Source organism: Galeopterus variegatus, unplaced genomic scaffold (assembly GCF_000696425.1).
Source record: "Galeopterus variegatus unplaced genomic scaffold, G_variegatus-3.0.2 Scaffold6710, whole genome shotgun sequence".
Lineage (NCBI taxonomy): Eukaryota > Metazoa > Chordata > Mammalia > Dermoptera > Cynocephalidae > Galeopterus > Galeopterus variegatus.
The window spans coordinates 58,176-68,930 of NW_007732821.1; the positions used below are offsets into that span (position 1 = coordinate 58,176).

The window sequence follows — 10,755 nt, forward strand, 5'->3', positions numbered from 1 at the left end:
TTTTTTTTTTTTAACTGGCCTCCAAACAGGTAGGAAACAGGCACCTCGAGGAGCGGGGAGGGTGGAGACATCCGTCAGCGGGTCGGCCCTGCCACAGAACACCGGAGAGAGGCAGAGCCTTTGATGCACGAGACTGAGCTCTAAAGACCGAAGCCACAGGAACACCCAGAGACGTGCTCGAGCAGGGACCCGTGAGCGAGACATGATGTGAATCCCCCATGGGCAGGGACCTTTCCATTAGTAGGGGACATTCGTAGACAATTAATTGTGTTTGTGAAAAACGTGTCACGTGAAGACACGGTTCCGAAACAGTGTAGGGCTGTACGGTTCCCAGTTGGTTAGAGTTCAGTGTTGGTTACGCCAAGGTCGAGGGTTCGGATCCCCGTACTGACCAGCCGCCAAAAAAATACAGTCGTGTAAATACGACACGATACAGTAAAGGCGCCGATTTTCACAGCACATGGGGCATTTTTAACTTCCTCCCTTCTCAATCCCCAAGGAGGACAGAGCCACGTACCCACCTCCTCACTCAGCCCCTTGCTCTGGTGGCCGAAATACATGCGGCAGCCCAGGCAGAACCTCAGCCTCTCGTTCACCCCCAGGGAGCCTCCCGTCAGTTAACACCATCAGATTAGCCAGGGTACGAGGCACCTCCTGCCAGACAGCGGCAAGTGCGCCACACGCCCGCCACACCAGCTGCCCGGGTCTGTGCGACGCAGGCAGGTGCACACGGTGAACAACGTGAGGGAGACATCCCCACGCAGCCCAAGTGTGCCCACGCAGGGTTGGGGCAGGGCCTTGATCCGCCCACAAGCCCCAAGGATCCAGGCAAGTCCCCGACCAGCAGGGCTGGGGTCTCTCCTCGGTGACCACAAGAACAAGCTGCTGGTGGTGGAAGCTAACGGGATAGAAAGATGGGCAAACCTGTGTTGAGCTGTGGGCATGGCTCAGACCCCAGACCCCTGCAGAGCAGGTCGCCCCCCAGGAGGGCACACAACACCCAACGGCCCCTCCGGACACCCTGCTGTTCCCTCAAGGCCAGACTCAGCAAAACCCGCCCTTCTAGAACAAAGGTGTTCCAGGAACTGTGACGGTCAGTCTGTGTCCACATGGCAAGCTTCAGCGTCAGACACTTAAACATACTCACTTCGGGGCTGCCGTAAAGGCATTTTGTGAATGTGGCCCACACCCCAGCAGCTGCCTCCACTAGTAAGAAAGCAGATGGCGCTCGTCCAGCCAGAGGCCTTACCAACAAAACGGAGGTTTCTGGAAAAGAAGGAACTCTGCCTTAAAACTGTAACGTGGAAATCCCGCCTGAACCTCCAGCCTGCCGACCTGCTCAAGGGATTTCAGAGTGGCAGCTCACACGGTCACACGAGCCAAAGCTCTCCAGTAAACCTCTAGAGAAATACAGCTTCTGTTTCCTGATGGACACGGTGAGGCCCCTCGTCCCATCTGTCAGACAACCAAGACTTTAAAATGGTAAAGAAAGCCAGTTCAGGACAAAATCCTCAACATCCGGACCGTTCCCAGACCTGAGCACATTCATCTTCTGAAAACCCACTTCCCTGGGGGAAGGAGACTGAGGGGGAGCCAGGGCACACTGGGCTGTCGGCAGGTGTCACAAAAGGGTGACAGACCTGGAGCACTAGCTGCAGGCAAAGCTCTCCTGCAGGAACCCTCAAGCCAAACACGCTGTGCTATCCAGGATGGAGACAGGGATTCCGAGACAGAGGTGCCCCGCCTCAGCATCCTGCTGAGTCCTCGCAGGTGGGGCCAGCAGGGACGCAGGGCTACTGACGAGATCCCTAAGGGCAACCTCAGGAGGTCCCTGACCCCACCACCTCCTCACGCCTCCCCAGCTCCTGCATCACCCTTCACTCGCTTCCCCCCAACATCCCCATCCCTACACCTCAAGATAGGCCCCTGGGGCAGAGCCAGGAGGCCGTGGAATCCCCACTGGCCCAGGCCCCAGGTCTAAGCAGAGGAAGCAGCGTGATGGCTGCTGAAGCTATGTGCCATGTGCTCAGCTGCAGCTTGGTCCTTCCCCATCAGGACGGCACAGACTAGTTATGACTGGTTTCTGGCCTACACAGGTAAGGGCCAGGCTCTGGGAAGACCTGGGGGCCACATGGGGCTTCAAATGCCAGCACTGTGTCCCATGAGACCTGACCATGGCAGATGGCCTGTGCTGTGAGTCAGCAGGTCTTGGCCCTGAGCATCTGCTGAGGACATGGGCATCGGCAGCGGGGGTCTCAGGAGGAGGAGGAGGAAGGGAGACCCAGCCCCTCAGGGAGCTCCTGGGTCTATGGGCTGACCCCTCACCACGTCCAACTCCCTACCTGGACAGCAAGTTCCCCCCAAACCAACCTCACCTGGCTTGAGACCCTTGACCTTAGAGACCTACTGCCCACAGACCCTTGACCCTGAAGACCCTCGGCCCTCAGGCACCCTGACCTTGTGTACCCCTGACCCAGGAGCCCACACACACCTGACCCTCAGTGACCCCTGAATCAAAAACCTGCAGATCACTGACCCTGCAGACACCCCACTTTCAGGACTCCTATAATTAGAACTTGTGACCCCTTGGGCTGGAGGCACCAACACAGGCCAAGCTGAGCTGCCAAAGGTCACACAGCAGGGCAGGATCCCCAAAACACCCAGGTCACAGTGCAAGGTAGGGTCAGAGATGATGACCCCAGGTTACAGGTCAGAGCAGGATCTCCAAGAACAACCCCAGGTCACAGGTCAGAGCAGAGTCACCACACCAACCAAGCTATGTGGTCACTGTCTCCGGCTCTGTGTGGCCTCAGCAGCAGGTCAGTTGAGTTTCCAGTCCCTGAGCAGAGCAGGCACCAGGTCCCACAGGCTGTTCACCAGGTATGGGACGTGTCTGCGGAACTGAGATGACCACGCCCACAGCCTCCTATGTACACTCCACAGTCAGCATGTGTGCTCCCACGGCCTCCTGCATACCCAGACACATCTTCCACTCCAGCCTGAGGCCTCCCCATCCCAGGACACCAAGAGTCACCAACCATCCACCAAGCAGCCACATCTAGGCTCCTAAGATCCCACCTCTGCCCTGCCTGACTCCAGGTCCCCTCACCCCCTGCTGCCCATGAATTCTGGGCGTCAGCTCTTGGGGAAGGGGCAGCTCCAACACCTGCACTTGTCCTCAGACCCAGCGTCACCAAGGGGGACAACCTGGCTGCTGCTGACCCAACCTCCACCCACGGCAACATTCCTGCAGCCACGATGCCAATGTAGCACCACAAGGCTGAAAACAAGCTGTGTCAAGGGCCCCGCGGGGTCCCAGGGCCACTCACAGACACACTCGTGGCCAGCTCAGTCCCCACCTGCAAGCCTCAAACCCTGAGCCTCCTACCGTTCTGCCCCCCACCGCCCAGGCTGCTGTGTGGACGCAGCCCAGCAGACACAGCCCCTTGTGACATCCCCCCGGGCGGGATGCTGGGGCCTCGGGTGCTGCACCCGCCACTGGGATCCAGCCACCCATACCCATCCGCCAAGGGGCAAGGCACTCAGAGCCCAGCCTGCAGGTAAAACACGATCCAAGCCCAGTGCTAACCCTGCAGCGCAGAGTGGCAGTCCATGGGGGACCTCGTCCTCCCATGAAAGTTGCCCGGGATGCACGTGGCTCCTTGTGATCCCAGGGGTGTAGTCAGACATCCACATTTCGCAGCTGAGGCACACGGACCCAAGCAGGTGGTGACATCAGGAATTACACAGGAAACACACTCCATCCCAACCGCAACAAACCAGGTCCTCACAGCCGACCTCACAGGGAAGGACCCAAGGTCACCCTGATCCCAGCTGACCCCATGGGGAAAGATGCAGGACCACCTTCACCCCAGCCAACATCACAGTGAAGGACACAGGTCCACCCTGCCCCTATGGGGGATGCAACACTATACTGACCAGTGTGACTCCAAACCCCCTGGCATAGGACCTCAACATCACGAACCAAACAAAACCAAGGCAGGATTAAACATTTCAAAAAGCAAGACAAGCACATACCAGCTTCTCCAGCCAGGTGACGGTCGGGATGCAGAGGAGGCCAGAACTTCTTGTCACAGAAGCCCCTATTCCGCAAAGGAAAGCGAAAAAGTACAGGTGGGTCTGGGGTCCCTGGCACCCCTCCATGTCCCTGGTGCCCTGAGGCGGCCTCAGCTGGACAGGACAGAACCCGACACCATACAGGCACGTGTGACGAGGTCTCAGCCCATCCCAGGCAGTGTCCTGTTGGGAGGGAGCCCTCCCCAGGGAGCACAGCATATGTCAGCCCCACACACGCGGCATCCGTGCCACCCACCCAGGAGCCCAGTCACGTCAGCTGCCAGGTAGACACCTAGCGTGAAAACCCATGACCTCACAACAGGCAACACTCCCCACACAGGGTGGCCCGTGTCAGGGCTCAGACATTTTCTGCGACACCTTGGAAGTGGAGCAAGGGGAAAGAGAGTGGTTCATGGCACAGATGCCGTTCTGAGCCGAGGACAAACGAGAACAAGAGCTTTGGGGCTTCCTCGTACCTCTTCACAGAGTGCCTGCTCCAGCCTGAGCCACCCACCCACTGTGGGCCCGCACACCGTGTCACAGAGTCTGCCACTCGTACCTCTTCACAGAGTGCCTGCTCCAGCCTGAGCCACCCACCCGCTGTGGGCCCGCACACAGTGTCACAGAGTCTGCCACTCGAAAGCACAGGCCCTCACAGGAGGGAATGGAACAGGGTGGTAAACTGAGGCACAAATCCCACACTACATGCTGAGGGACAGGAAGATAAACAAGGGGGCCTCCTGGGTGACCCTCCATGGACAGACCCTAATGGGGGCGTTCTCCATCACAGCAGGCCTGGGATCCCCAAACCACCAACCCCGCAGCTTAAAGGGAACTGCAGACACGGCCCCCAAAAGTAGCACAGGGCCCTTAAGTAGACCCTGAAACCACAGGCCTTAGAGAAAGTTGTAGGACGCTCCTGAGAGGATAGAGATCCGACCCGCCATCAGTACACAGTGCTGCACTGATTTCAAGGTGCCCAACACCTGCACTTGTGTAAATATCCTCAGGTGTTCCTTGTTACTGCTTAATATAATTGCATATGGGCACCCAGGTGTCCAGGGTTGTGGACTTAAGTATAAAAGACTAAAAGCTCTGATTCATGGTGCTTCTCAGGACTCTCAGAGAAGCCGCTAGGACAGTTGCTCCTAGATCTGAATAAAACCCATTCATTTTTCTATACCTACGGCTCCCAGAACCTTTTTTTTTTTTTTTTTTTTCCTATTACCTACCTCACAGACCTGCGGTCTGTGGTCACATCGGACCGTCCGCAGGGGACACATGGTAAAGTGTCGGGCCTAATTCAGTCTGCCCTCACTCTCAAGTGGTTCAGGCAAACACACGTGCATGCACACGGGACAAAGGGAACGCAGCAGCGCGTTAACACCTGCTGACCCAGGTGTTTGCCATTTCTTAGGTCAGAGTTTTCCAAATAAAGTTGGAGAAAAAAGATAGTGAGAAATGACTTGATTCATAGGATGTCCTGAACATCTCTTAAATATTTTAAGGTATTTTGAAAAAAATTAAATACTACAGGTAAAAAAAAGTTGTCTTCCCAAAATGCAAGAAGACAGCTTGTCCTGGCAAAGCAAATAACTCAGACATTATTTCTCCCAACAAAACCACCACCCCTGGCTTCTTCCACCATCAGCCCCGATGGCAAACCCACTTCTGCCTGCATGCAGGGACGACTGAGCCCCATGAGGGGCTCGTGACACAAAATGGGACCTTGTAAAGCTAGGGCTTACAGACCCCTCGAGTCTGTTGCACAGATTGGGTCACAAACCTTCCACACGCAGGTCTGTGAAGTAGGTAATAGAAAAAAAGGTTCTGGGAGCCATAAGTATAGAAAAATGAATTGGTTTTATTCAGATCTAGGAGCAACTGTCCTAGCGGCTCCTCTGAGAGTTCTGAGAAGCACCGGGGAATCAGAGTTTTTAGTCTTTTATACTTAAGTCCACAACCCTGGACACCTGGGTGCCCATATGCAATTACATTAAGCAGTAACCAGGAACACCTGAGGATATTTACAGCAAATGCTCAGCAAGATTCTGAACATCTGACGGGCCCTGACATTTTCCTGTTTTTCCCAACAGACCTCGGGGCCCTTTACCCCACAGAGCCCAGCCCACGTGCTCAAACTTCTCAGTCATTCCGTGCAGGACGCTGTGGCCTTCCTTGCTGTGGTACAGCTCTGTCGTCACCATCCCTGGAAGAGAAGAGGGCACACTGAAGGAGAGAAGTGAGTTGTCACAACCCACCTGCTTCTGCAGCCCTCCAGCAAGGCCAGCGGGCCTGTGGTCAGTGAAGGGCCAGCAGGAGCACCCTGTCCTAGAGGCTGGGGGGGCCACAGCGTCAAGCCTCTCCAGCTGAAGCCTACACACCGCTCACCTGCCCTCTGTATTTCTAATGCCACTGGGTGGAATTTCCCTAAGGCCTTGCAGTGTCAAAACCACTCAGGGGCTTTCTAAACATTCAGGTCCTGCCCCACCCATCCCTCCTGAAGCAGGTCAGAAACCTCCACTGTTTTTTTGGTAACAACTTAAAGATAATTCACACACCACACATATCACCCATTTAAAGTATAAAACTTAGTGGCTTTTAGTTCATTAGCAGACATAACCGGCCACCACAACAGTCCCACTGCCACCCCCAACCCCGCCTTTCTGTGGTTGCCCCTCAGTTCGCCAGCCCCAGGCAACCACCAACCTCTTTTGGTCTCTGTGGCCATCTGTCGGGCTAGGGCTCACAGACCCTTCAAACCCACTGTGCAGACTGGGTCACAAACCTCTCACATGCAGGTCCACGAGCTGCGTAATAGGAAAAGGATCCTGGGAGCCGTGGGTAAAAATTTAATAGGCTTTATTCACATGCAAGCTCAGGGAGCTTGCAGCCCTAGTGGCCTCCCGGGGCGTCCCGAGGGCACTGTGGAGCAGAGCCCTGTGCCCTTTACACTTTGCCAGTCGGATAACCAAGGAACACCTGGGCGCACACGTGCAGTTGCTTTAGGCAGTAACAGGGAGCACCTGGGCGCACGTGCACACCTACATCAAATGCTCGGCAAGACTCTGAAACATCTGAGCGGCCCTGACCGTCTCCTGTATCTTTCCTACAGGGTCGCGTTCTGAGGTGCTGGGGCTGGGACGTGCATGTGCCTTTGGGGCGGCGGCACCATTAACAAAAACTCCAAGTGAAGGCTGAGACTCCAGGGACCCTCTGCAGCTGCGCGGAGAGGCGCTCCCCTGGGACCGGCCCGCCCCTCACCTCCCCTGGGTGGATCCGGGGGGCTCTGCCATCATTTTCCAAGCATCCCACAGCAGCCGCCTGACGCCGACCCCCGTAGCAAGGGACCCCGGCGCGGACCCGGACCCCATCGCAGAGTCCGCGGGGCTCCCTGCTCTACCCGGCGCGCCGTCCGCCGCGAGCAGCCCNGGGGAGCGGGGGCCGGGGCCCACGTGAGGATGGCCGGGGAAGTGGAAAGGGAGAGGCCGAGGAGGACGAAGAGGACGAGGAGCCGGAGGAGGAGGAGGAGGACGAGCTGCTGACGAGCGACCCCCTACTGCCGGCGGGGACGCAGCGCGTGTGCTTGGTCCACCCTGATGTCAAGTGGGGCCCGGGCAAGCCGCAGCTCACCACAGGTGACGGGGCGGGGCCTCCGTGGGCGGGGCGTCGCCTCTGATTCCGACGTTCAGGCGGAGAGTCTGGGGGCGCGGCCTCCGGAAGGGGCGGGGCTGTCGGGGCGTTGACTCCGAGAAGCGCTCATAGGGTGGAGACGCCTGGGCGGGGACTGAGGGGAGGCACTCATAAGGCGGGGCCTCCTAGGGGGCGGGGCCGCGTGAAGGGGCGGGGACTCGGAGGAGGGGATCTCAGGGCGGAGGTGTCGGGGGCGGGGCCTCGCCGCTCCTGCTGCTGCTGCTGCGGGGGGGTTTCTAGCGCTGCGACTGGAGCCCGGGCCGGGATGGCGGGTTTGGGGTCAGGGGATGCGGGAGTCTAGGGCACGGAGGGAGGTGTCTTCTCTCAACCCCCCAACCCCGGAAGGAGGAAGTGGGAGGGATGAAGGCGCTGTAAGTGCCTGCCACTGGGGAGCGTTGATTTCTGCATTTCTGCGTTGGAACCCTCTGGGGCTGACAGTGCTTTTCTTTCACGGGAATTTCCAAAATGTGAAATTCGTGCGGGAGCTGAGGCCCCGCACTGCTGAGAAACAGCACCTGAACCTCCTGGCTCCGCTTCCACGCCTGCCCTTGGGCACGCTTAGCAGACGCTCCCCCTGCCCCCCGTCGCCCCCTCATGATCACTCCTGAACCGGGGGCTGCATTTCATGCCGCAGCTCCTGGCCTGCCGCTCGGCCCCTCTTCCCTTCAGCCCGCTCACCCTCTCCTCCTCTATTCTTCCCGCCCTCTCCTGCTCCTAAGGATCTCTCCCCATCTGTAAAAAAAAAAAAAAAGAATAAGAATCTAACAAAAACCCTAAAAATCTGCCCTTTACCAGTGTCCACAGTGCGTGTCAGGGAGCCTTTAACTCGTCGACCCCTTCTGGACTTGTGGCTCCCAAACACAGAGATTCGTGCACAAAACTGCGTGGCGCTTGTTGTAGAAAAAACTGCAAACCCTTGGGTGTCTGCCGCTGAGACGGTGCCTAACTGGGACCTTCACCCATGCGTCATCCACCCAGTCAGCAGCCGCTCCCACCACCTGCGCTGTGCCCGCACCGTCCCAGGCTGAGGGAGTGCCACAGAGTAGACACACTGGCAGAAACCCGCCACCCGGGTGCCGTGGATGGGGTCAGGAAGTCAGGGAGGGACCATCCCCAGGGTGGGCCAGGGTGACCCGGGGGAGAAAGGACCTCGGGCAGCAGGGAGCCGGCGGGCAGAGAGTAGGGCCTTGAGGGAGGGTCTCCAGGGAGCACTTCCTGGGGTTTCCCAGGACTGCCAAAGGGCTGGATCTGTGGCTGGGGGCACAGAGCCAGGCCACACTGCATCTCTTGAGTAAAACAGGATTTGGGTTTCACTCTGCGTGCACTGGGTTTTAAGCAGATGAGTGGCCGAAGTCGTGGGGGTTGGATTTTTTGTTCCCCCCCCATCAGTAAGCGTTTTCTTGAGATATAATTCACATAGAATACAATTAACTATTTTAAAGGGTACAATTCAGTGGCATTTAGTACGTTCACAGTGTTGTGCAGCCATCACCTCTGTATGGTTCCAGAACATTCTCATCACCCCAAAAGGGAACCCTGTACCCATTGACGGTCACTCACCATCTCCCCTTCCCCAGCCCCTGGCAATCACTAATCTGCTCCTGTCTCTGTGGATTTCCTGTTCTGGACATTTCATATAAATGGAATCACACACTGTGTGGTCTTTTGTGTCTGGGGTCTTTCACTGAGCACAATGTGTTCGAGGTTCATCCACGTTGCAGCAGGTGTCAGAGCCTCATTCTTTTTCATGGTGAGTGATAAGTCACTGTGTGGTGACCACATTCTGTTTGTCCATCATCCGTTGATGGACACCTGGTTGTTTCCACCTCTCAGCTATTGTGAACCGTGATGCTGTGAACACACGTGAACAAGTTTTTGTGTTTTCCATAGATACCTTGGGTGGACTGTGGGGGTCCCACGTGGTCTTTTGACTAGATCCTGCAGGCAGGCGACTGTGGAGTAGCTGTACTGGAGCTGGGCCAGAAGCTGGGAGCGGGAACAGGAGGAAGCTGTGCAGGGATCCTCACTGAGCTGGGGGCTCAGGCCCAGTGGCAGTGCACTGAAGACCGTGCCTGCAGGGTTTGTGACAGCCAGGCGTGAGGTTCAGGGAACAGGGGAGTCAGGGATGGCCCCCAAGTGCCTGAGCTAAGTGTCCAGACGATGGAGATGGGAAGAATGGCAGCCCACCAGGAGTGTCATCGAGAAGGTTTTTGCACCCCACTACAGAGGATGGGGCCCCCCGTGGCACACAGGATGGGGCCTCCCCCACAAGACAGAAGATGAGGGACCCTCCCCATCACCTCACATCTGTCCTGGCCCCCACGTAGCAGCTTGTCACTCATGTCGGCCTCTTTCCCTTGCCTTGGTTTCCTGTGCCATGGAACTGCAAAGGTTAGATGACTTAACATTCACTCCCATGCACTATGCTGGGGCGGGGGTAAGAGAGGGTGTTTGTTGTCCTGTAGGAAGGGAGGAGTTAAGATGGAAAAGATGCATTGGGAAGGAAGACAGGACATTGCAGGGCAAAGGAGAGGACAGGAGCTGAGTCCTCCAGGGACGAGAGGGGTAGGAGCTGGGAGGGGCCACAGCAGCTTATGAATTTCCTGGAGCTGCCATGACAGCATACAGAAGGGATTTACTCTTCCCCGGTTCTGGAGGCAGAAGTCTGAAATCAAGATGTGTCGGGCCGTGCTCCTTCCAGAGGCTCCAGGGGAGGATCCTTCCTGCCTCTTCCAGCTCCTGGTGGCCCCTGGGCTTTTGGCCGCATCACTCCAGTCTCTACCTCCATCTTCACGTGGCTTCTTCTCTGTCTGTGTCTCCTCTTCTGTCTCTTATAAGGACACTTGTCACTGGATTTAGGACCACCCTAATCCAGTATGATTCCATGTGGAGACACTTAATTGCATCTGTAAAGACTCTTTTTCCATATAAGGTTCATTCTGAGGTTCAGGAAGAACGTGAACTTTGGGGAACACTGTTCAACCC

The 10,755-nt window shown here is 57.0% G+C and overlaps 1 protein-coding gene across 2 annotated transcripts in view; it reads left to right on the forward strand.

Moving 5' to 3' along the window:
• Nucleotides 1-7,567: 7,567 nt before the first annotated feature.
• Nucleotides 7,568-10,755, forward strand: part of GTPBP6 (GTP binding protein 6 (putative)) — a 20,066-nt gene continuing 16,878 nt past the window's right edge. For both annotated transcript variants that reach the window (XM_008591158.1, XM_008591157.1), the window contains exon 1: nucleotides 7,568-7,715. The gene's annotated coding sequence lies outside the window, so the exon portion shown is untranslated. The remainder of the gene's footprint in view (nucleotides 7,716-10,755) is intronic.